This window comes from Eschrichtius robustus, chromosome 10 (genome assembly GCF_028021215.1).
Source record: "Eschrichtius robustus isolate mEscRob2 chromosome 10, mEscRob2.pri, whole genome shotgun sequence".
Taxonomy (NCBI): Eukaryota; Metazoa; Chordata; class Mammalia; order Artiodactyla; family Eschrichtiidae; genus Eschrichtius; species Eschrichtius robustus.
Window position 1 is genome coordinate 34,099,199 of NC_090833.1, and position 25,955 is coordinate 34,125,153.

At 42.1% G+C, this 25,955-nt stretch overlaps 1 pseudogene; it reads right to left on the bottom strand.

Moving 5' to 3' along the window:
• Nucleotides 1–20,974: 20,974 nt before the first annotated feature.
• Nucleotides 20,975–21,366, bottom strand: LOC137770384 (ribosomal protein eL22-like 1 pseudogene; annotated as a pseudogene).
• Between the last annotated feature and the right edge of the window lie 4,589 nt (nucleotides 21,367–25,955).

Here is a 25,955-nt window from a genome sequence, read left to right on the forward strand (position 1 = left end):
GACTGTGGATGTGGACCTGGGTCTTACGGAAAGGAGAGATTAAGGTTAACCCTTGAGAGCTCTGGACTGAATAGGCAGAACCTTACCTACCAAATGCTCCCTCTTTGTTCCTCTTCTTCCCTGCATTGATGCTGCAAAACAAAAAAGGAATGAGGGGCTTGGCCTCAATTTTTATTCTCCTCTCTTTAGGCAGATCATAATTCACAAATAAATCTTTCTACTTTGCATTAACAGAGTTCTAATTTACTTCTCTTTTATTCATTTATAAAGTGGATAAAAATATTTTTTATTTTCTTGAAAACCTTACGGAAAGGTCTTCTGTGTGGGATCCACAGTTGATTTTCTTCAGTTAGTAGATTGACCTCTCCTGAGGAAGGGGACAAAATCTCAGATAGGATTTGCTCCAGAAGGTGAGGTTCTGCTCCATGAGGACAGCACTGGGGCTCCAGCATCTGATTAGAAACTTCAGAGTCTCAGCATTGCTATTCAGATCAGCCCTAACACAGAGGAAAGGCTTGGCCAAGACACCTGGATGGGGGGTGGGGCTGGGGAATGACTGATGAACCAGTGTTGAGGACTCCTTCTTCAGTTTTTCTGAACTCTCTTAATAATCCAATCCATGGCCCCTGAATTGCGTGATTGGGTTTTTTTCCCAGACCCCACTACAACACCAAACAGATGGTCTGTGGATATTGGATAAAGGCCCTAGACGCTATACTTTAGCCCCTCCCTGCCCACAAAGATGATATTCTCTTCTTTCCTCAGAGTTCCCATCTCAGTTGTCTCTCTGGGCCAACATAACTTAATTTAGAAAACTGGGAAGAGGGACAGGAAAAAAAACTCAGTTACTGCTGGGGGCTCATCTTCAGTTTCTCTAGGGTGGTGGTTGGGGGGCTGGGGGGACAAAGAGTGTAGGTGAACTATAGCCTCTAAGCCTAGCAGGTCCCTCGACGCTTTCTAAATCCCTCTACCCTTCTCTGGGCCTTTTTTATTCTCTACTCCATCTTTTCATCATATCACATATATATCTTATGCTATTTCCTGTTTCTTCCGCCTAAAACCTAGATATTAACTGGGTCCTTCTTTACCCCTGGGAGATCTCAACTTGAATCTCACCAGTTCCACAGCTTTTGAAACTCTGAAGTTCTCCTGTAATTTTTTGTTCATTTCCAGGGATTTACGCTGAAGTCTTTAACTCCAGCTTCTCTGCATAATCTGTTTTTGCCTTGCATCAACACAGACATACAACTCATCCCTGTCCCCTTCAACATTTCCAGAAAAATCCATTTTCATATAAAAGAATTAGTAAGCAATGCAGCCTTTTTAAAAGATAGTGTGGGAGTGACCCAAGGGAGAGAGGCCCATGGCATACACCATGGTAAACAACTTAAAAGTCCTCTCTGATCAATTCCTTTTCTCCCAAAGTCCCTTTTGTGTTGCTGTGCACCTAAAGGCTTTCAACTCTCCTTCATTCACCCCTGCAGTGTCCCACCCTGCTGGTCCTGGTTCCTCTCTCCTCTCTCCCAGGCGCCTCCCCTTTCCCCAGCATTATAATGCTTCTCCTTTATTACACAGAGCAATTCCCCTCTCCTAAAGCCCTGCCCCAACCTGCACATTCAAACCCATCCTGGTTTGAAGAGTAGGAGAGGCCTTCTCTTTAAGCTATTCCAACTTTTAAAGAGAGCAGTTGGAGTTATATATGAAAATATACTTTATTAATTTTGAATCATGCCTATGGTGACTTCTTCTATGAAGGATTTCTTGATTTTTCTATCTACTTTTTATATTTCTACCAAACTCTCTATTGAAATCTCAGTATTTTTTTTTCATTTGAGATCAGGCATTTCATGTAACTATTCAAATTTTCTATTTTTTTACAGCTTTACTGAGGTACAGTTGTTTAAAATGTACAATTTGATGAGTTTTGACGTATACATATACCAGTGAAACCACCACAACAATCAAGAAGTTGAGAAAATCAACCAATTTTCTATAAAACAAGTAAGTTCCAGTCAAGAAGTCCAACTGATAAGCCATAGTGTATATTCCCATACTGGTAGATTCATATGAGATTGAGCAGGTGTGACCCTGCAGAGGCCAGAGGTGCAGAGATGGGAAGCACAGAGTTATACAGTGGACATTGGGACTGACGGTTAGTGGGGCCACTGCTGCTTCCACCCCTTGGTTCCCAGGCCATCCATCCTTCCTGCTGGGGCACACACACCTATAGGGGGTCTCTGATTTAACAAATGCACTGCATCCTGAAGAATGGCACTCTATTCTTACAGAGTGCCTAGTACATTGGTTGTGCCTTTAGAAGGGCATTTCAGCATTCTGTGAGGCTGGCCGCCTCCAGGTGCATTATGTGATATCAAGCTGTGCATCCCACGACCATGGGCTATTCGCATACCTTGTTTACCGGTCATATGCTGTGCTTGGTGGGATTCCATGCCTATGGATTGGGCAAGTCTCATGACCATAGGGGGTCAAAAGTAATAGGATGAAGATAATGGGAATTGTCTTGAGAAAATAGAGGGTGTCAGTGTACAATAATAGGCAAGATGAGTGGTAAAGCAAAGGGAAAGAAAAAGGATTCTGTAGAACCAGAAAGTTAATTTTGTTCTGTCATCTTGGAAAGAAGCTAACTACTTCCAAAGTCTGCAAATTTTGGAAAATTCCTAAGAATCCTCAATCTGAGGTCTAATGGAATGGATGGCTTGTAGTCCGGAGAACGTGATGTATGTCTTTTCAGTTGGCAAACACGTATCCAAGGATTAACACTTTGGAGTTTCATGCTATGTCAATTGTTAATAGTGGCTGATGAGACCCTTTCTATTGAGGCTCAAGGGCAGTTTTCCTCTGATGCTTTTCCCAGATATCAAACCCCCATATTTCAGATCATGAAGAGGCTACGTAGGTGGGTGTTTTGGAAATTGCTAAAAACAAAGCCAAAAAAAAAAAAAAGTTTCAGCGACTACCTTTCCTTCTTGTATGCCCGTTTCTTCCACAAATCTCCCCAAGGCGGGGAGTGGGGGCGAGCCATTTCTTAATCATATCTGTCTTCCTTCTTCTTCTCCAGAGATCCACAAAGGGCGGGTGCAGGTAAATATTTAGAAAAAGGCATTGAATCGCATGGCATCGTGCCCGCCTTACTAGCAGTGGGCTCGCTCTCAGCCAGCCGCTGCTCGTTCTTTCCGCGTGTCCAGCCTGGTGGATCTGTGCCGTGGCATGCACTGCCTCAGTCCTGAGAGCCTGGCCACATTCCAGGGCAGGACTCACTGCTTGATGAAGCCAGAGGAACGCCTGCAGCAGATGAGCACGTCCCCAGCCAGGGTGCGAACGGTAGTGAAATCACTGCCGCTTCCTGTGAGGGGTCAAGTGCCATGACCCTAACAGGAAGATGCTCGTGGCTAAGTTAGTAGAAACAGATTTTCCAGAATGCAGAGCCCTTGCATCTTACTCTATCCAGGGTCATCACCGTTGGAGGGTCGCTTTTTTCTCTTCCTTTGACTTCCAACATCGTGAGACTGCATTTGTAAGGAAAGGTTTTCTTGTAGCCTCACTTGCTCAACAGTGGAATGGGACGCCATGGGGAGTTTGAGTTCCCTGCCTGGGGTGCTGGATACCATCTTGGCAGAGATGTGTGGAGGTGGGGAAGAGGACTCCCAGCCCCCAAGATGCTATGAGTCTCTGGTGCCCATTGTCCCTAGGATACTGCCAGAGGTATGCAGTCTGATGCAGATTTTGCAATGCAGCTTTGAGGTTAGTGATGCAAGTTCATTGAGTAGAAAACGTGGCTGGTGAGATGGACCCCAGGCTGCTGCTTGGGCTCCAAGGGCCTGACTCACGCCTCACAGCCCCTGCCAGCGTTTCAGAGGGAAGCAATGTTGTCTCTCGTTCCTCTTCCTCTGCTCATCCCGTCAAGGTGGGCGGCTGGTCTTCAGCCCTCCTCTCCTTGATTCCACACAACCCCCCTGGGAAACCTCAGCCACACCCCTGGCTTCAACCCCTGCCTCTGTGATGATAAATGCTAATGCTGTGTCTCCAGCCTTGACCTCATCCCTTAGCGAACAGACCCACGTAACCAGCAATTTATTGGACATCTTCATATCGTCTGTCCTACATCTCAAACTCGATGTGTCCCAAACTAAGATATTTTCTCCTGCCTTCAAACCTGACAACCCTCACCGAGCCAGCCACCGCATACACGAACCTTCCTCCACCTCCCTCTCAATACCACTTCTCCCTTGTGTCCACAGCCTACGTGTTCCGCCCTACAGTGCCTCTTTTTATCAGCCTTTTTTATTCCAGTTCTGTTGCCACTGATTTCATTATCTCTTTCCTGGGCTTTATTGCGTGGCCTCGTGGCTGGTCCCTTTGTCCCAGCTCCCTCTTTTCTAAGCACCACACTCTATGTTTGGTGGGTCTGTAAATGGACAAAACAACTTTAGAAAACTAGCACTGTCTATTCAAGTAGATATACGCATACCCTATGACCCAACAATTCCACTCCTAGATATGTACACAACAGATGGATAAAAGCACCCATAAAAGCACCAAAAGTCATGTGCAAGAAAGTTTATAGCCCCAAACTGGAAACTAAATGATGCCCATTAATAATTGTGATACCTTCATACAACGGGATATTAGCATAAAGATAACTAACAAACTACTTTTATGTATAGCAACATGGATGAGTCTTGAAAACATTGCTTTGAGTGAAAGAAGCCAAATGCAAGAAAATAGGGGAAAATAATTTATGGTGTTAAAATCAGGATAGTGCTTTCTCTTGTGATTGGGTAGTTCCTGAAAGGGGTCCAAAAGGGATTTCTGGAGTTTTTAGTAATGATTTCTTTCTTTAGCTGGGTGTTATTTACATAGGTGTGGTCAGTTTGTGAAAATGTTTGCACTTTTCTATATGTATGCTATCCTTCAATAAAAAGTTTACTAACACCCTCCCACCCACCTACACACCAAAACAAAATTCCTTCCATGTTCCTCATAACCAGCAGAAACATTTCCAAACCTTGGCAGTACATTCAGTGTTCTCTGTGGTATGACCCAGGGCATTTCCTTCCCGTCTATGGCATGTGTGCCATCTACACTAGGTCATGCCCCGTTCTCCTTGCACATCTCTGTGCCCTTGCTTTTGTAGTTCCTTCAGCCTGGAATTCCTCTCTCTATCTGTCCCTATGCTGCAAATGCCATCTCTGCGAGGCCTCCCTTGATTTCTCAGGCCAAACAGATCTCTCCTGGGCTTGCATTCCCATGGCATGCTGCTTTTCCCTCTCTCAGGGCCCTTAGCTCTCTCTGCTTACATGTGTTTCCTTGACTGGTGGTAAACCTCCGAGGTAGTAGGAACAGCGTCTCCTTCACCTTTGTAAAATTTCCTGGAGTCAGTGCTGTGCTTGCTACAGTGCTTGAGCTAACGAATATTGAATGCGTGCTCTGAGTTAAGCCTCACTGCCAGAAAGCCAAGACATCCAGCTTGCCTGCAAAAAGCTTTTGCCAAGAGCCAAGTCCCTTTGCAAGTAAGCACATCCTGCCGTCCTTTATTGGCTGCTGACAGCCGAGCAGATGTAAATGTGTTGTGCAGCATTGTGGGCATGTCCTATTAGACTCGGTGAGACTGAGCAGCCCCACTAACATGAATGAGCCATGCAAATATGTGGTTAATGACCATGTCGCTCCGTGTCAATTCTTAATCCCAGATAATTAGTAGATACATAATTCGTGGAAGAATGGGAGGTGCTGATGGATGTCCCATCACTTGGGTGAAGCTAATGATCCTCTATGGATTAAGACCCACCTTCTGTAAGTGTTGATGGCTCCTATTTGAAATGCTCCTTTTGAAAGGGCCTAGATCCAAGAAGAGGTATCAGGAACTCCAGAGTGGGGCACTAGCATCAGTACTAATTACCTGGGTTTCTTCCATGGAAGGTTGGTGGATGGGCCCCACTGCCGCCAGCCTAGTGCAGGCAGCTCAGAGTTCTGTACTGCCCCTGACCTGGTGGGTAATCTTGAGTAGGTCCTTTCTCCTTTCTTGGTTTTGCTGTTTGTCTAATGGCAAAGGGTGGAAGGAATGGGGTGGACATGCTGACTCAAGAACCCATTGTAGACGAGAGTCTCCCTACTCTGCTCCTTCTTGGCTATGTCAGAGGCATGGTTAGTTGGCCTGGATGTCAGGGTGCTGTGAAGGGGACGTTCTGGGGGTGAAAGCAGACATCTAAGATGTGTGCTGACAGTATCTTACTGTGTGCATGGTGACCCTGGAGTTGCATATCCTGACAACCCTGGGTTCAACAGCTTTTACGTGTAACATTTAACAAACAATTCACGCTCAAAAGAATGGAACTTAAAGGAAGCTCTGCCATGGAACTGGGTGTAGAGGAATGAGCACTCGACTAGAAGTCAGGAGGCTAGTTTTGAGGCTGTTACCATAGGTGGTTAGATCACAATCTCTCTGAGCTTCAGTTAGTAAGAAATTTATATAGATGTGGATCTAAGACTTCTGAATCCAAGTCCAGTGATCTTTAAAAAAAGTTTTTGGTGAAATATATCATCCATATAAAAGAAGGAATTGATGCAATACACATCATCATCATCATCAAATGAGCATCCTTGAAGCCACCACCCAGCTTAAGAGATCAGAATATTGTCATAGACCCCTTAGGTTCCTCTCCCCTTTTGCTTCCTAATTCCTCCCCATCCAGGATAATCACTAACATAATTTTGTGCTAATCATCCCCATGTATTTCTTTAGTTACACCGTGGTGGTATAGAGGACTGACATTCAGCCAGTTGCTCAGGTACAGTATTTCCCATTGTTTACAGCTGGTGTCCGTTTTGGTTGGCTGGGCGTCCACTCTGATCGGTTGGTGCCTGGCTGAATAGTCAGCAAATATTTCTAATATCACTCCTGTATGTATAGATCCCTAAACAAGAAAGGTATTGTTTAGTTTCATCCATTTAACACTTTCTATGACTGAAATAATAAGGCATATATTCCTCTGTGACTTTTTTTATGTTCAATATTTTGTTTTTGAGATTCACCCATGTTGATGTTTGTAGCTGTAGTACATTCATTTTCACTTCCAAGTAGTATTGCATTGTATGAAAGACCACTATTTATGCACTCTGATGTTGATAGACATTTGTGGGTTTTTTTTCAGTTATTTACAATTATGAACACACTGTTGTGAAAATTCTTGCACATATCTTCTGGTGTACAATGGCAAGATGTGCTGCATCTATGTTTATGTTCTCTTTTTCCATAATTAATTGTATTTATTTGAGCCTTCTCTCTCAATCTCTTTCCCTTTTGATTAATCTCATCAGAAGTTTGTCTATTTTATTAAGCTTTTCAAAAATACAGATTTTACTTTATTGATATCTCTATATTGTATTTTTATACTTTATTAATTCTTTCTCTTATCTTTATTATCTTCTTCTTTCTTTGGATTTATTATTGTTATGAGTTCTAATTTCTTATGTTAGATTGCTTAGCTAATTAATTTTGAAAATGTTCTTTTTAAGGTAAATATTAAGGCTATAATTTTCCCTCTAAATAGCACTTTAGCTCTATCCCTCAGGTTTGATATGCCATATTTTATTTATAGTTTGATCTTAAATATCTTACTATTTCTATTAAGACTTCTTCTTTGAGTTGTTTAGAATTGTTTTAAATTTTCCAAACATGTAGCGTTCTTTAGTTTTCTTTTTTTTATCTTTAGTTATTTTTGTTGTTGTTGTTGTTGTTGTTAACTTAAGTGCATGATCAGAGTTTATGGTCTGACACCAATCTTTTGAGGCTTGTTTTATGGGTTAGCGCCTGGTCAATACTTATAGATGTTCCATGTGTGCTAACAAAGAATGTTTTCTCCTATTCCTGGGTTCCCTATTCCTTGAATGACCTTAGGCTTGTTAACTGAGCTGTTCAAATATTCCCTATGCTTATTGATATTTTTGTTTGTTTGATCTATTATTATTGAGAGAGATGTGTTTACTGTGATGGTGTATTTTATTTTATTATTTATTTATTTATTATTGAAGTATAGTTGAATTACAATGTTGTGTTAATTACTGCTGTACAGCAAAGTGACTCAGTTATACACACACACACACACACACACACACACATATATATATATATATATATATATATACATACGTTTTAATATTCTTTTCCATTATGGTTTATCACAGGATATTGAGTATAGTTCCCTGTGCTATACAGTAGGACAGTGTTGTTTATCCATTCTATAAAAACAAGTTTGCATCTGCTAATTCCAAACTCCCTATCCAACCCAACCCTCTCCCACTCCCTCCCCGCTTGGCAATCACCAGTCTATTCTCTATGTCCCTGATTCTATTTGTTTCATAGATAGTTTCATTTGTGTCATATTTTAGATTCCACATATACATGATATCATATGGTATTTGTCTTTCTCTTCCTGACTTACTTCGCTTAGTATGATAACCTCTAGTTGCATCCGTGTTGCTTCAAATAGCATCATTTCTTTGTTTTTTATGGCTGAGTAACATTCCATTGTGTGTGTGTGTGTGTGTGTGTGTGTGTGTCCATTCTTCTGTCGATGGACATTTAGGTTGTTTCCATGTCTTGGCTATTGTGAATAGTGCTGCTATGAACATTGGAGTGCATGTATCTTTTTGAGTTATAGTTTTGTCTGGATATATACCCAGGAATGGGATTGCTGGATCATATGGTAATTCTATTTTTAGTTTTCTGAGGAACTGCCATACTGTTTTCCACAGTGGCTGCACCAACTGACATTCCCACCAACAGTGTAGGAGGGTTCTGATGGTGTATTTTAATTCTGCCAACTTTTGTTCTGTATATATTTTTTTATATTGGAGTGTAGTTGCTTTGCACTGCTGTGTCAGTTTCTGCTGTACAGCAAAGTGAATCAGCCATATGTATACATATATCCCCTCTTTTTTGGATTTCCTTCCCATTTAGGTCACCACAGAGCACTGAGTAGAGTTCCCTGTTCTATACAGTAGGTTCTCATTAGTTATCTATTTTATACATACTAGTGTATATATGTCAATCACAATCTCCCAATTCATCCCACCACTGCCCTTTCCCCCTTGGTATCCATACATTTGTTCTCTATGTCTGTGTCTCTATTTCTGCTTTGCAAATAAGATAATCTATACCATTTTTCTAGATTCCACATATATGCATTAATATACGATATTTGTTTTTCTCTTTCTGACTTACTTCACTCTGTACGACAGTCTCTAGGTCCATCCACGTCTCTGCAAATGACAAAATTTCATTCCTTTTTATGGCTGAGTAACATTCCATTGTATATATGTACCACATCTTCTTTATCCATTCCTCTGTTGATGGACATTTAGGTTGCTTCCATGTCCTGGCTATTGTAAATAGAGCTGCAATGAACATTGGGGTGCATGTATCTTTTTAAATTATGGTTTTCTCTGGGTAAATGCCCAGTAGTGGAATTGCTGGGTCATATGATAGTTCTATTTTTAGTTTTTTAAGGAACCTCCATACAATTCTCCATAGTGGCTGTATCAATTTACATTCCCACCAACAGTGTAAGAGGGTTCCCTTTTCTACACACCCTCTCCAGCATTTATGGTTTGTAGATTTTTTTGATGATGGCCATTCTGACTGGTGTGAGGTGATACCTCATTGTAGTTTTGATTTGCATTTCTCTAATAATTAGTGATGTTGAGCATCTTTTCATGTGCCTCTTGGCCATCTGTATGTCTTCTTTGGAGAAATGTCTATTTATGTCTTCTGCCCATTTTTGGATTGGGTTGTTGTTTTTTTTGACATTGAGCTGCATGAGCTGTTTGTGTAATTTGGAGATTAATCCCTTGTCAGTTGCTTCATTTGCAAATATTTTGTCCCATTCTGAGGGTTGTCTTTTCGTCTTGTTTATGGTTTCCTTTGCTGTGCAAAAACTTTTAAGTTTCATTAGGTCCCATTTTTTATTTTTGTTTTTATTTTCATTACTCTAGGAGGTGGGTCAAAAAAGATCTTGCTGTGATTTATGTCAAAGAGTGTTCTGCCTATGTTTTCCTCTAAGAGTTTTATAGTGTCTGGCCTTACATTTAGGTCTTTAGTCCATTTTGAGTTTATTTTTGTGTATGGTGTTAGGGAGTGTTCTAATTTCATTCTTTTACATGTAGCTGTCCAGTTTTCCCATCACCATTTATTGAAGAGGCTGTCTTTTCTCCATTGTATATCCTTGCCTCCTTTGTCATAGATTAGTTGACCATAGGTGCGTGGGTTTATCTCTGGGCTTTCTATGCTGTTCCATTGATCTATATTTCTGTTTTTGTGCTAGTACCATACTGTCTTGATTACTGTAGCTTTGTAGTATACTCTGAAGTCAGGGAGCCTGATTCCTCCAGCTCCGTTTTTCTTTCTCAAGATTGCTTTGGCTATTCAGCATCTTTTGTGTTTCCATACACATTGTAAAATTTTTTAATTCTAATTCTGTGAAAAACGCCATTGGTAATTTGATAGGGATTGCATTGAATCTGTAGATTGGTTTGGGTATTATAGTCATTTTCACAATATTGATTCCTCCAATCCAAGAACATGTAAATCTCTCCAACTCTGTGTGTCGTCTTTGATTTCTTTCATCAGTATCTTATAGTTTTCTGGATACAGAAAACTTTCTTTTGCCTCCGTAGGTGGGTTTATTCCTAGGTATTTTACTCTTTTTGTTGCAGTGGTAAATGGGGTTGTTTCCTTAATTTCTCTTTCTGATCTTTCATTGCTAGTATATAGGAATGCAAAAGATTTCTGTGTATTAATTTTGTATACTGCAACCTTACTAAATTCATTGATTAGCTCTAGTAGTCTTCTGGTGACATCTTTAGGATTTACTATGTATAGTATCATGTCATCTGCAAACAGTGACAGTTTTACTTCTTCTTTTCCAATTTGGATTCCTTGCTCTATATATTTTAAAGCTAAGTTGTTAGGTGCAGACAAGTTTAGAATGTTATTATGTTCTTGGTGAACTGAAAGTGTTATAAAGAGACCCACATTATCTCTAGTGAGGTTTGGTTTGTTCGTTTGTTTGTTTGTGTTGGGCCATAAAAGATTTTGTCTGATATTATCACAGCTACACAGGGTTTATTTTATTAACCTGATTTTTTTTTTTTTTTGTCTCTCACTGTGGCTTATGGGATCTTAGTTCCCCTACCAGGGATTGAACCCGGGGCCACGGCAGTGAAAGCGTGGAGTCCTAACCACTGGACCACCAGGGAACTCCCTAACCTGATTTATTTTTATGTCAAAACTTAATACTTTTAAATAATTGTAGATTCACTTTTAAGAAATACAGAATTCCCTGGTTGGGGAACTAAGATCCCACAAGGTGTGTGGCACAGCCAAAAAAAAAAAAAAAGACAAAGAAAAAAGAAATAAGAGAGATCCTATGTACCCTTTACTCAATTTCCCCCAATAGTAACATCTTATAAAACAATAGTATAATAACACAACTAGGATAGCAACGTTCATATACTCAAGATACAGAACATGTCTATCACCACAAGGATCTCTCATGTTTCCTTTTATATTCACACCCACTTCACTCCCAACTGCACCCTCTCCTTAATGCTTGTCAATCTCTGAGCTGTTGTTCTCCATTACTATAATTTTTTCATTTCAAGAATGTTATATAAATGGAATCATACAGCATGTTACCTATTGGAATTGGCTTTTTTCACTCAGCATAATTCTCTGGAGGTTATTCCAAGTTGTGTGTATTGGTAATTTATTCCTTTGTATTGCTGAGTATTATTCCACAATACAGGTGTACCAAAGTTTAACTATTTACCCATTGGAAGACATCTGGTTTTTTTTCAGAAGTTTCGCTATTACGAATAAGCTGCTATAAACATTCATATACAGGTTTTAGTGTGAATGTAGTCTTTATTTCTCTGGGATAAATGCCCAGGAGTGCAATTGCTGAGTCACATGGTTGTTACATGTTTAGCTTTATAAGAAACTGCCAAACTGTTTTCTAGAGTGGCAGTACTATTTTACATTCCTGTCAGCATTTTATGAATGATCCAGTTTCTTTGACTCCTTGCCAGGATTTGGTGTTTTTTTTTTTTATTATAGTCGTTGTGATAGGTATGCAGTGATATTTCATTGTGGTTTTAATTTGCATTTCCCTAATGGCTAGTGATGTTGAACATCTTTTCATGTGTTTATTTTCCATCTGTGTATTATCCTCTTAGGTGCAATATCTCTTTTGTCCATTTTCTAGTTGGATTGTTTGTTTTCTTACTGTTGAGTTTGAGAGTTGTCTATATATTCTACATATGAATCTTTTGTCAAATATGTGATTTGAAAATATTTTCTTCTGGTTTGTGGCTTGTCTTTTCTTCCTTTTAACAGGATCTTTCTTAGACAAATGTTTTTAACTTTAACAAAGTCCTATTTAGCAATTTTTTTTCTTTTATGCATTGTGCTTTGATGTCAAGTCTAAGAACTTTTTGCTTGCCTAGTCCTACATCCCAAAGATTTTCTCCCATGTTTTTTTTCCTAAAAGTTCTGTAGTTTTACATTTTATGTTTAAGTCCATTATCCATTTAAAGTTAATTTTTGCATAAAGTATGAGATTTAGGTTGAGGGGTTTTTTTGGTTTTTTTGTGTTTTTTTTTGTTTTTTGACTGTGGGTGTCCAGTTGCTCCAGCACCATTTGTTGAAAAGGGTATCTTTCCTCTGTTGGATTGCTTTTGCACCTTTGTCAAAAATCAGTTGGTTACTTATGTGTGGGTCTATTTTGGGGTTCTCTATTCTTTCTTATGGATCTGTGTGTCTGCCCCTCTACCAATACCATACAGTCTTGATTACTGTAGTATATAAGAAGTCTCGAAATGGGGTAAATGATTCCCCTCACTGCAATGGACTAAATGTTTGTGTCCCTTGAAAATTCAGATGTTGAAATCCTAATTCCCAATGTGAAAGTATTAGGAGATAGAGCCTTTGGGAGGTAATTAGGTCATGAGGGTAGAGCCCTCATGAATGAAATTAGTGACCTTATAAAAGGACCCCAGGGAACGCTCTTGTCCTCTTTCCACCATGTGAGAATATGAAAAGTCAGAAGTCTGCATCTGGAAGAGGGCTCTCACCAGAACTTGGCCATGCTGGCTCCCTGATCTCAGATTTCTAGTTTCTAGAATTGTGAGAAATAAATTTTTATTGTTTATAAGCCCCCAAGTCTATGATATTTTGTTATAGCAGCCCAAACTGACTAAAATATACTTTATTCTTTATTCAAAATTGTTTTAACTACTCTAGTTCCATTGCCTTTACATAAGTTTTAGAGTAATCTTGTCTGCATCAACAAAAACTCTTGCTGGGATTTTGATAGGAATTACATTAAACCTGTATAGCACTTTGGGGAGAATTGACATCTTCATACGTTGAGCTTACCAACCATGAATATGGTCTGTTTCTCTGTTTATTTAGTCTTTCTTGGATTTCTTTCATCAGTATTTTATACTTTTCAGCATGCAAGTTCTGTACATGTTTTGTTAGATTTACCACCTAAGTTTTTTTTTTGAGTGACTGTAAATGGTATTGTATTTTTAATTTTGATGTACATAATTTCATTGTTAGTACATAGAAGTATAATTTTTTGGTATGTTTGTCATGTAACCTGTAGACCTTGCTGGACTCACTTATTAGTTCTAGGAGTTTTTTTTTTCTTTCTTTTTTTCTGTAGAGTCTTTGGGATTTTCAATGTAGATAATCATGTCATATCTCTTCTTTTCCATTCTGTATGCCTCTTATTTTCTTGCCTTTTTTTTTTTTGTACTGGCTAGAACTTCCAGTACTATGTTGAATAAGAGTGATGAGAGTGTACATCCTTGCCTTGAGCTTATCTTTGGGAAAAATATTCAGTCTTAAGTATAATGTTAGCTGTAGATTTTTGGTAGATATTCCTTGTCTAGTTGAGGAAGATCCCCTCTGTTTCTATATTTTTAAGAGTTTTTGTCATGAATAGGTGTTAATTTTTCAAATTCTTTTTATGCATTGATGGATATGATTATGTGATTTTTTTCTTCTTTAGCCTGTCAATATGGTGGATTACAACGATTAATTTTTGACTATTGAACTAGGCTCACATCTCTGAAATAAACTCTGGTTTGTCATGTTGTATAATTATTTTCAAATATTGCTGAATTCTATTCACTAATATTTTATTAAAGACTTTTCTGTCTATATTTATGAGGAATACTGGTTTATGGTTGTTGTTGTTTCGTGTGACCTTTATCTGATTTTGTCATCAGAGTAATACTAGCTTCATAAAATGAATTAAACATATTCCTTCCTGTTATATTTTTTGTAAGAGATTGTGTCATTGGTTTTAATTCTTTAAAATATTGGTAGTATTTTCCAGGGAAATCATCTGGGCCTGGACATTTCTTTTTGGGAGTTTTAAAAAATTATGAATTTGATTTCCTTCATACTTATAAGGCTATTCAAATTATCTACTTCATAATGGGTAAGTTGTGGTATTTTTTTGTTTTTTGAGGAATTGGTCTATTTTATGTAAGTTGTCAGATTTATGTGTTTTTAGCTGTTCATAGAATTCCCTTATTATCCTTTGGTGTCTGTAGGGTAAATAATGATATCTTCCGTTTCATTCCTGATACTGGTGATTTGTGTCTTCTCTCTTTTTTCCTTGATCAGTTTTGCTAGAGTTTTGTTCATTTTATTCATCCTTTCAAAGAACCAGCTCCTTATTTCCTTGATTTCCTCTATTGTTTTTCTGTTTTCAGTTTCAATGATTTCAGCTCTTTATTATTCCCTCTCTCCCTCCCTGCCTTCCCTCATTCCTTCCTTCCACTATGATTGACCTACAACAGTATGTTAGTTCCAGGCATATAGCATAGTGATTCGATATTTCTATATATTACAAAATGATGACCATGATAAGACTAGTTACCATCTGTCACCATACAGAGTTATAATATTATTGACTATATTTTTTCTGTTTTCTTGAGGTGGAAGCTTAGGTCATTGATTTGAGATTTTTTCCTTTCTTCTAATGTATGCCTTTAGTGATATAACTTTCCCTCTTAGCACTTCTTTTGCTATTTCCCACAAGTTTTGACATGTTGTATTTTCATTTTCATTCACTTCCATTGTTAATTTTTTTTTTCTCTGATACTTTCTGTTTTACCCATGGACTATTTAGAAATGTGCTGTGTAGTTTCCAAGTGTTTGGAGATCTTCTTGTTATCTCTCTCAGAGAACTTTGGAGAGCTAACTCTGTATGAGATCAATTCTCTTAAACTTATTGAGGTTTGTTTTTATGGCCCAGGAGATGGTCTATTCTGGTACATCTTCCATAGGCATTTGAAAAGCATGTGTATTCTGCTGTTATTGGGTGGAGTGTTGTACAAATGTTGACTACATCCTCTTGTATGATGGTAGCACTGAGTTGTTCTATATCTTTGCCAATTTTCTGTCTACTTGTTCTATCAATTATTGAGAGAGGGTTGTTGAAGTCTCCAATTATAATTGTGAATTTGTTTCTTTCTCATTTCAGTTTTATCAGTTTTGCTTCACATATTTTGTAGCTCGGTTGTTTGGTGCATACACATTTAGGATTGCTAAGTGTTGTTGGTGGGTTTACCCTTTTGTCATTAGGTAAAGTCCTTCTCTGTTCCTAGGAAATTTCTTTGTTCTGAAGTCTGCTTTATCTGATATTAATATAGCCCTCCTGTTTTCTTTTGATTAATGTTGTTATGATATATATTTTTGATCTTTTTACTTTCAACTTGCCTATATTGCTATATTAGAAGTAAGTTTCTGATAGATAGCTATATTAACTTCCTATAGCTGCTAAACCAAATTACCACAAACTTGGTGACCTAAAACACCACATATTTATTCTCTCCCAGTTCTGGAGGTCAGAAGTCCAAAATCAGTTTCACTGGGTTAAAATCAGGGTGTTGGCAGGGCTAGCTCCTTCTTGAGGCTCCAGGAGAGAATCTGTTCTTTGTCTCTTCCACATTCTAGAGGCTGCTAGTATTCCTTGGCGCATTCCTTGGCTAAAATCAAGGTGTTGGCAAGGCTAGCTCCTTCTTGAGGCTCCAGGAGAGAATCTGTTCTTTGTCTCTTCCAACTTCTAGAGGCTGCTAGTATTCCTTGGCTCATGGCCACATCATTCTGATCTCATGCTCTTGTTGTCACATCTCCTATTTCTGTGTTAAATCTCCCTCTCCCCCTCTCTTATAAGGACCTTGGTGATTACATTTAGGACCTACCTGGACAATCCAGGATAATCTCCCCATTTCAAGATTCTTAACTTAATCACATTAAAGACCCTTTTGCCATAAGGTAATATTCGCAGGTTCCAGGGATTAGGACCTGGGTGTCTTTGCGGACCGTCATTCAGTTTACCACAACAGCATGTAATTGGGTCCATGCTCCCCACTTGGCCGTTGTTGGTGTGGGTGTGGGTGGGTCACAGTTTTTCTGTGGTGTTTGACTGGAGTAGTTTTCTGTCTTGCTGGGCTGCCCTTTTCCTGCTTGTTTGGCTGAGGAGAGCAGGCTTTTGGGAGGCATTGTTGTCTGTGCCCTTTGGTGTTCTCAGGTTGCCAGTTTCTTCAGCTTCAAGTCTGGGATGTAAGGCAAAAAGGAAATGCATTAAAAAAAAAGGAACAAACAAAAAGAAATGAAAAACAAACAAAAAAGAAATAGAAAACGCATTTTATTCACCCTTATCCCGAGTATATATACCTTTGGAAATCCCAACTTTTGTATAGTCTCCTTGTACATTCTCAACCTAAAACAGGCCCTGGATTTTTTTTTTCTTTGGCCGCGTTGGGTCTTCGTTGCTGCGCACGGGCTTTCTCTAGTTGCGGTGCGCGGGCTTCTCATTGCGGTGGCTTCTCTTGTTGCGGAGCATGGGCTCTAGGCATGCAGGCTCAGTAGTTGTGGCTCACGGGCTCAGTAGTTGTGGTGCTTAGTTGCTCCATGGCATGTGGGGTCTTCCCGGACCAGGGCTCGAACCCGAGTCCCCTGCATTGGCAGGCAGATTCTCAACCACTGTGCCACCAGGGAAGCCCCAGCAATGCATTTTAAAAGACATTTCATCCAGATATTTTAGTTGTTTCTACTGGAAAGTTCTTTAAGGGTGTTTGGTCCTCGTTGCTGATGGAAACAGAAGTTCCAGTGCTTTTTCCACCAAGATGTCTGTACCCACATCTCAAAGTGTCAGTGTTACCCAGGACCTTGATCTTGATACAGTTTGTGGGCCTTTTATAGGGTCAGGGAAATCATTACTCTCACTGTAATGGAAGAGGTTGGAGGAATGGATTTTTATTTTATTTCATTTTTCCCCCAGCTTCATTGAGATATAATTAACATATAATTGGAGGAACAGATTTTAGAGTCCCCTTGACAAGTCCTGTCGACTTATCCTGGCAAAAGCAAGACACAAATCCCTTTATTATGCTAGCACAGCATCCCTTTCTTCTGATAACATCTTCCTGATTTTGCTTTGTGGAAGTCCCCACCCTCCTTCAATGGGTATGGTCATGATTGGACTATCTGTTGGTCAATGTACCCTGTCCCCTGCTAGCCAAGAGGGGTGTGTGATACCAGAGGGATCAGTCAGGCTGTCTCCCTGGAGTTTGAATGCGAGTTCAAATTACTGACAACCTGATTCATCTTGACAGTGACACTCAGAAAAGCTCATCTATTAGCTGCTGCCCTGAATTCTGTCCTTTTTAAGACCTGATTCCTCAGCTTTCCCTTCTGTTCTGTGAACATCCCCATCTGTTTTTTTTTTTTTTCCCCCATCTGTTTTTTCAACTGTGTTTGGACATCCCTCCAGAATGGGGAGTTTTTTATTGCCTGAGGCAGCCAGTATCACCCTTGTCTACCTCTGACTCTTTGAAGCGTCTTCCTTTTATTGACTGAAGTCTGTTGCTACGTGGCATTGATGCTATCAGTGTGCCCCTCGTCCAGCATCTCTGTCCTGGAAACTACTCAGGGACTTGAAGAAAGGACATTGTGCTGCAGTCTGACTTTCTTCAGGCTACACAAGCCTAATTCTTCCAAGTGCTCCTCCCAGGACACAGGCTGCAGCCCCTTCCCCAACCTGATTGTCTTCTCATGATACATTCCAGTTGATCAATGTCCCTCAAAAAATGTGAAACTCAGGGCCAATCCAGACACTGTGAACAGGGTAAAGTCAGGCAGGGCCATCACCTCCTTGCTCTGAGCACTCTACTTCTTTTAATGCAGTCTCCAAGTTCACTATTATGGCAGCTTCATGACACTCCTGACTCATAGTGAGCATAGTATTGGCTAAGCTGTCTTCACACATGCTGCTACCCATCCTGGATTTCCTGGCTGACCCGTGTGCTCTTGGTTTTTTTTTAAACTCACAGCCCTACTTAAAAACATGGCAGATCTTGCCTAAGTTTTCCATGGCACAGTCCGAAAGATCTTGCCATGGTGTCATGTAGTTTCTGGATTCCCCTTGGAATCTAAATAATTCAGAAGAAGGGAATGTTAGGAAACACTGCCTTTCTCTCAAACAGCACCCAAACCCAGCGTGGAACAGAAGTCGTGGATGTAATTCTGAGAAAAGCTCAGCCCAGATTGAGGTTGGCTGAGGTCTCCAAAGGTAAGCCTCTCGCTTAAGGTTGTAATATGTGTTACTCATTTCCTTTTGGGAGCAATTAATTCTAATCTTAATGTCAGACTTAAAGGCCAAAAGAAAGTAGGTTGAATCTGCTTTTATTGACACTGTACATTTTTTCAAAGGCTGCAAGGTGGACTTGGATATTGTGAAACTTGCCTGGGCAACCCGCTGTCACTTGGCTGGGCAACCAGGGGTCCTAAGGATAGGCCTAGGCTCCCTGGGGGCAGCTCTCCTGGCCCTCCTTCCCTTTGTCATCTCAAGGGGGCTCCCCAGTCTCTTTGCTCCCTCTGAAAGTCAGGAGTACACAAGAAAAAGAAACGGACTTCCCTGGCAGTCCAGTAGTTAAGACTCCATGTTCCCAATGCAGGGGGGCATGAGTTTAATCCCTGGTTGGGGAACGAAAATCCCACATGCCGCATGTTGAAGCCAAAAAAAAAAAAAAAAAGGAGTGCACAAGGCTGGGGGGATCCCCAGGCTTCAGAGTCCCCTCAACAAGTCTAGGCTGACCTAGCTGAAGTATTCAAATCTTCCACCCCAAGGGGAAGAGGCATTCGTGTATGTGTGTGTGTGTGTGTGTGTGTCTTCTGGTTGACATGGGGCAGCCTGGCTGGAGACTGTAGTGGAAGTGAGAGTGCTTCCCATGTACCAGTTATCTGCTGCATAACAAATTATCCCAAAGCTTAGGGGCTTAAAATCACAACATTTCTGATCTCAGTTTCTCTGGTCCTCTGCTTCAGGGTATCTCACAAGCCTACAGTCATCTCAAAATGTGATTGGGAAGGATTCGCTTCCTAGCTCATTCACGTAGTTTCTGGCAGGTTTAGTTCTTATAGGCTGTTGGACTAAGGTCTCAGTTCCTCATAAGTCCCTTGGTTCCTTACCATCTTGGTCTCTCCGTACTGCATCTTACAACATGGCAGCCTGCTTCATTAGAGCAGATAAGAGAGTGAGTGCTAGCAAGACGGAAGTCACAGTGTCTTGTAACCTAATCATGGAAGGGACATCTTATAACTTTTCCCATATCCTGTTGATTAGAAGCAAGTCACTAGACTCAATGGGAGGGGATTACACAGGCTGTGAATACCAGGAGGGGTGATCACTGGGAGCCATAGTGTGTGACCCTATGGGGCAGGTGGGAGGGACAGATGGTGTATGAGGCACATGAGGCCTGGGATAACTATCAGCTATCTAGAAGGTGAACGTAATAGGTTGTGGACAGAGGGCAGGGGCTTGGGGACCCAGGCTATGTCTGAGAACTCTGGGTCTGAGCAGCCTGTAAGATTGGGCCCAGATCTGGGTGTGTACTAATCCTAAGCCCCTCTGGACCCAGGCTGAGTAACCAAGGTGGGGGTTGGCTCTCAGACTTCTTACTACCAAGCCACTTTCCTAGGTCTGCATGCTGTGAGCGCCCACTGCAGGCAAGGCACAATGCCAGGCACAGCATTAAAGTGCTGTGGGTATCCATTCATTTGTAATAATTCACACAGTGTAACTGCAAAAGCACTGGGTCAGAGCCTGGTGTTCCAAGTCTAGTGTGGGCTCCATCGAAATTGCTGGTGACCCCTCTTTGGGCTTTAGCGCCCCATGCTATAAACACTGTTGCAGTAAAACTTCCCCCATTTCACTTCACCCCCGATCACTTTGAGGTTGTTTTGAGAACTTCATGAGATAAAGACATGGAAGGGCTTGGAAATAAACTATCACACTACAGTTTACAGAAACTTTCATATTATGCTATTCCATTCTCATGTTTGTGTTCAGGGGAGGGGGACTCAGATTCACCAAAGGTTATGCTAAAGGGACACTGGAGTCCATCTGATTACCCCCAGGCACACACATCTACCCAGTGTATAGATGAGACTGCCGAAGGCAAGGGACTCATTCAAGGTCACGCACAAAGTTGGTGGCTGTGGAGGAGTGAGGCCCCGAATCTTCTTTTTTTTTAAATTTTAAATATTTTATTATCTAAAGTTATACCCAAAATTGTGCTTCATTTTTTCCTATACTACACTATACACTTTAACTCGAGGACGTTTTTAAAAGCAATACATTCCAGAAAAACTGGAAAAAATTCCACTAGCTATAAGTTATTTAAATATTGCTTATAGAAAGTATTAAAGAACCATGTAAACAGCATACACCTAAAGAGATGAATGCTTAACATAACAGAGTACAGTGTTTTTCATTCACTGATAATCTAAGGGTCAATTTCTAGATGTTTCTTTGTCTTGTATGCTTCATTTGTTTTATCAGCAAGCCGAGGCCTATAAGGGATGGCTTCACTACTCCTCCGACTCAGATCCATCTTCATCTTGACTCATCTGGAAGTAACGAAGTTCGTAAGTCTCCTCCTCAGATGCAACCCCCGAAGCCGATCACCAAGATTGTTCTTTTTAAGGTATTTCTTGGTAAGATATTCCAAATACCTTTTAGAGAATTGTTCCTCAGAAACAACCATGATTTTATTCTTGAAGGCTTTAATGTGAACAACATTCCCAAGATTTCCAGTTTTTCCTGGAAAAACTTTAACTTTCTCATGTAGAAACTGTTCAGAATTTCCAGAATCAAAAACTCCATCTTCTCCGGGATGAGTAAGATCCAAACTAAACTGCCAGGTTGACTTCTCAGGCTTCTTGTCTTTCTTCGGCACCATCTTGAAGGCTGTCCGTGCGATCAGAGAGCAGCCCTGAGTCTTTTGACTTCTAGCCTAGTGCTTCTCTGAACCAGGAGCCTCATGATGCAAAGTGTTATCACCTAGAAGCTCTGGTGCCCAGTTGCCTGGTTTCAAACTGCTCCTACCATTTCTTATAGTTCATGGTCACTGTCTCCCACCAGCTTACCCACTGTGACTGGTATCAGGGAGGGAAGGCACTGTTGCACCCATGTTATTGCTGGGGAAGTTTAGGCTGAGACTTGCCCTGGTACCAGAGCCAGGACTTGAACCAGTGCTTTTCTGACGAAGGCAGGCAGCCTCTCAGAAAATAGGAAAGTACCAAACAATGTTCAGATTTGACCATTACTAACAGTATATCAGACTCCAGGTTCATTTCGTGCATTTGTGTGTAGCCTACAAGGGGTAGTGGGGGCACAGCCCAGGTTTCCTGAGGATGGATTCAGGAGGAAACCTTCAAAATGAGACCTGAAAGCCCCTTGCTGAGAAGTGAGGTGTCTGCCAGGGCATGTAACTCACTGGCCAGCCAACCTTGCAGTAGCGTTTCGGGAAAGTCGTTTATATTCATTATAGTTTGGAATTTGGGTGGAAAGCCTGTTTCAGTTCTGGGGTTTTGCTCTCCTATCAGGCCAGCTGCAGGCCCAGACGGGCCCCTGCTGGAAGTAAGTCAGCCCTCCTCCCACCAAGGAAGAAGGGCCCTCCCGCCTGTGGTCGGTGTATTGTACTTGCTGGATTCCAGGCTGTCAGTCTCACAGAGAGCTCCCCGGATGCTTAGCCTGCAGATTGTTTTGTTAGGTTTCTCCTACAACTAATTTGGAAATTACCCAGCTACCCACAGCCTCTCCCAGGTGTTCTGTAAACTACGGGCCTGCTCCTGCAGCTTTCGCCTTGGTGGGACCAACGCTGGCTGAAGCTGGGAGGGTCAGGGTGGGGTGATAGGAGGGTGAAAAGAGGCCCACGATGGTAGAGCTTGTTTTAAGCAACAGCCAGTCCCCTTCAGCTTTGGCACTAACCATCCTACTTTGTAGGATCTGAAGCAAGCAGATCCACACACTTTGCAGACATTATCTTTAAGCCTCACACGCCCTGTGGAGGTAAGTCAGGGACATGTGGAAGATCCACCCTACTTAGAGGCCCAAAGAGAGAGGATTTCCCCAGAGCTGCAGTCAAAACCAACACGCAAGTCTCCTGATTCCCATATCCAGGAAGGAAAAATCCTCATGTTTGATTCATTTTGCTGTGAACTTTGTTACACCTGGGTTGAATCCCTCTCAGGCAAAGGTCTGTGACCTTGAGCTTGTCCTCTTTTCTTGGACCTCAGTTTTCTCACCTGAAAAAAAATACACCTGAAACCTGCTACTTCCCAGGGCAGTTGTGAAGATCCAAAGGATAGCATATGTGGAAGCGCTTGGTACACCCTGAACACAGCCTCTCTTGGGTAATGTCAGGGTTACCTTAGTCAGCTGTGCCACTGCTGAGCCACTTGAAGCTGGGGAAGAGCAGTGGTGTGGTGAGAGCCCTGGACAAGGGCCTAAGATGTTAGCTCGTTGTACAACCGTGGAAAGTTACCTTCTCTGGTCCTTGTTTTTTCCTTCTATAAAACAAGGGGTGGGACTAGATAATTTTTCAGCTGTATTTTTTTTTAAAATAAGAATGGCAAAGGAAATCTCTAAGGGAAAACCAAGAATCAATTTTTTCCTGCTCCATAAAGGTCACCTTCTTTATTAGTTAGGATGCATTTGGCTGCAAGTAACACAGAGCCCAAAGAAAAGAGGCTTAAACTTAGAGGACGTTTGTTATCGCCCACAGGTGTAAAGAATTGTTCCAGGGTTGGTTCTTTCAGCAGCTCAGTGATATCATCAGGCCCCCAGGTTATTCCCACCTTTTGGCTCTGCCATCCTAAGCAGGTTGGCTTGTTCTCTTAGGCTGGTACCCTCCGAGCCCAACATGTCTGTCACACTTCCAGGAGTCACACTCTAACAACATTAAGAGGAAGAAAATGGCTATTGCTCTCCCCCTGTCTCTTTAAGAACAAAGAAATATTTCCCAGAAGCCCTGAGCAGACTTTTCTGGACATCTCATTGGCCTGGAAAGTATCCTGTGCCTGTTTCTCAATAATCACTGGCAAGAGTGATGGAATCATCACCACGTTTACCTTAGACAAGTCCAGATTGAGCCGGTGGATACTCCAAGGGGTAAGACTTCCCCTAAAACACATGACCAACTGCAACCTGAACAAAATCAGGGTCTTGTGAGCAGAGAAGAAGGGGAGAAAATGGCTGGGTAGACAACTAGCAGTCTGGCGCAACTTCTTCTTGAATATGCCAGAGAGTGTATTGTTTTACTTCTGTCCAGAGTTGTCCACTATATGGTTGTCCTCAAGATGCTCCATCTCAGCTCTACCATCAAGACCCCTGTGCCCAATCCCCATGATAAGACATTGTTCTTTCTTTTGAGCATGGGTACAGGAAAAATGTGGGCACACCCCACTTCACACAAGGTTAATTATGAAGCTTTGATGAAATTTAGGATAAAAGGAAAGTGTTACATGGGAGGGGGAAATTTTGAAAGCGCTCATATTAATTTTCTCATAGTGTAAGAAACCCTTCATGGGACTGCTCACAAACATGCCAAGCTCCTAATCTCACTGCCTTGTCCTGAGGTCTGGACCTCTGCGAGAGAGTGACATGATCTGTTGATGTTTGAGCTGAATCACACATTGGCTGCTGTGGGGAATGACTGAGGAGAGCAGTGGAGGGAGCAGGGAGCCCTGTTAGGAGGCTGGTGCTGTGATCCAGGAGAGAGACAATGGAGCCTCCTACTGGGTTGGTGGCCTTAGATGTGCAAGATGGGGTTAGGGGGTTCCTAGAGAGGTAATGGTCAGAGCAAATTCATGGTGACAGGAACACACAGGGGAGTCTGGGAACAGCAAGTGGGGCGTTGGCTGGAGGCTAGATGTGTAGGAAGGGCAACTATGGGAGATGAGGCTGGGAAGAGGGTTGGCATAAGGATAATGGAGGGCCCCAAGTGCCAGGTGAGGAGTTTGGGCTTTCTGTTGCAGACAGCAGGGAGCCTGCTCCCATAGGACTGGAGCTCAGGTTCAGGAAGTGAGGCTGGCAGTGGGGGCAGAATGGAGGGAGGAGGCAGGAGCATCCATGGGGAGGGCTTGGCCAGCTGCTGGGGGTTGAGAGCAGAGGCAAGAGTTAGGCTCTATGAGGCTGTGCTTCTCACACGTTATCTCTGGTTGTTGAATGCCTCCACGCCTGAAAAATCATAGCTGGGGCTCTGCTCTGCCCACACTCCTGGGAGAAGCCGCTCCAGGTTCTCAGATAGTGAGATAAGCCAGTGCTCTGCACCGGGGCTGAGATCCACCCTGATTCCGCCTCTCAATCCCTTCCTCATCCTGGGAGGGGCTGACAGTTGATCCCCAGGGCCTCTCTGACTACATGCTTCTGCACCAGGTTAACCCTTCTGGGCTGAGCTGGAAATTTGAGCCTGAGCTCTCAGAAGAGGGGTTGTGGGGCTGGCAGAGGGGCATGGGGAGCTCCAGAGGGAGCAGTCATCCTTTCCACCGCAGGAGCTCTTCAAAGGCTGGCTTTGGCCTCAGCCCGGAAAGAAGACGCTGGAAGGAGGGTAGGGACAGGCACCAAACTTGTTAAAGACCTCCTATCCTCACTGCACCCAACCTGTTGGTCCTGCTTTTCCTTTAGTTCACTGCTCAGTTTGGGCTGAAAAGCACCAGTCACACTGCTTTCCCTTTGGGTGGTTCTAAGCTATTTATTTAACTGATCCCGGGCTCAGTTTACCCATCCATACAATGGAGGGCCCTCCCGCAGCTGCACTCCTTCCCCATCCCTCAACCCCCACCTTCACCACCCCCCGTCTGATTACTTCCATTTCCACACTGCCTTTTATGAGGGTGATAATCAAATGCAGCCTCCCCTTGAGGGAGGCATAAGTTCTAGCCAGGCTTGGACGCTATGAGATGTTGGGTAAGTCCTGTGCCCCTTTAGCTCTATAGAAGCTCTATACGCACGCATGGTATTCCTATTTATTCCTATTATTGAAAACTCATGTGAGCACTGAGATGAGAGTCCTGGTTCTTCCACTGCGTTGCTATGTGATCCTGGGAAGAGAGCCCAGTCTGGTACATGCTCCTTATCATCAGGGACTTTTTTCGGCCAGTTGTCCTGTCATGCCGACCCCCACCCAGGAGTCAGCACTTCTCAGGAGCAGGATGAGCACAGAAACCAAATTCTCCAGAAAGGTGTGGGTGTTTGGGGTGGGGGAGGATTCATTAGGATGCCCAGGATCGTAGGCTGTCCGAGGGGTACTTAAATGCTCTACTGGAGGATCCTTCAGCCCAGATGGACTCAGAGGTGGGGGCCTCTTCCTGCTGAGAAGAGAGCTTTATTTTTCTCCTAAACCCCAACAAGCCCAGACTTGGGGTTGAAGTTGCCAAGTTTAATCCATACTTGGGCAAATGACTGCTGCTTATGGAGGGTACAGAGACCAGAACCCAAGGTCCCCAAAGTGGCTCAGCAGGGAGTCAGGAGTTTGGGTTCCTGCTCCGGCTCTGACAGTCCAGCTTT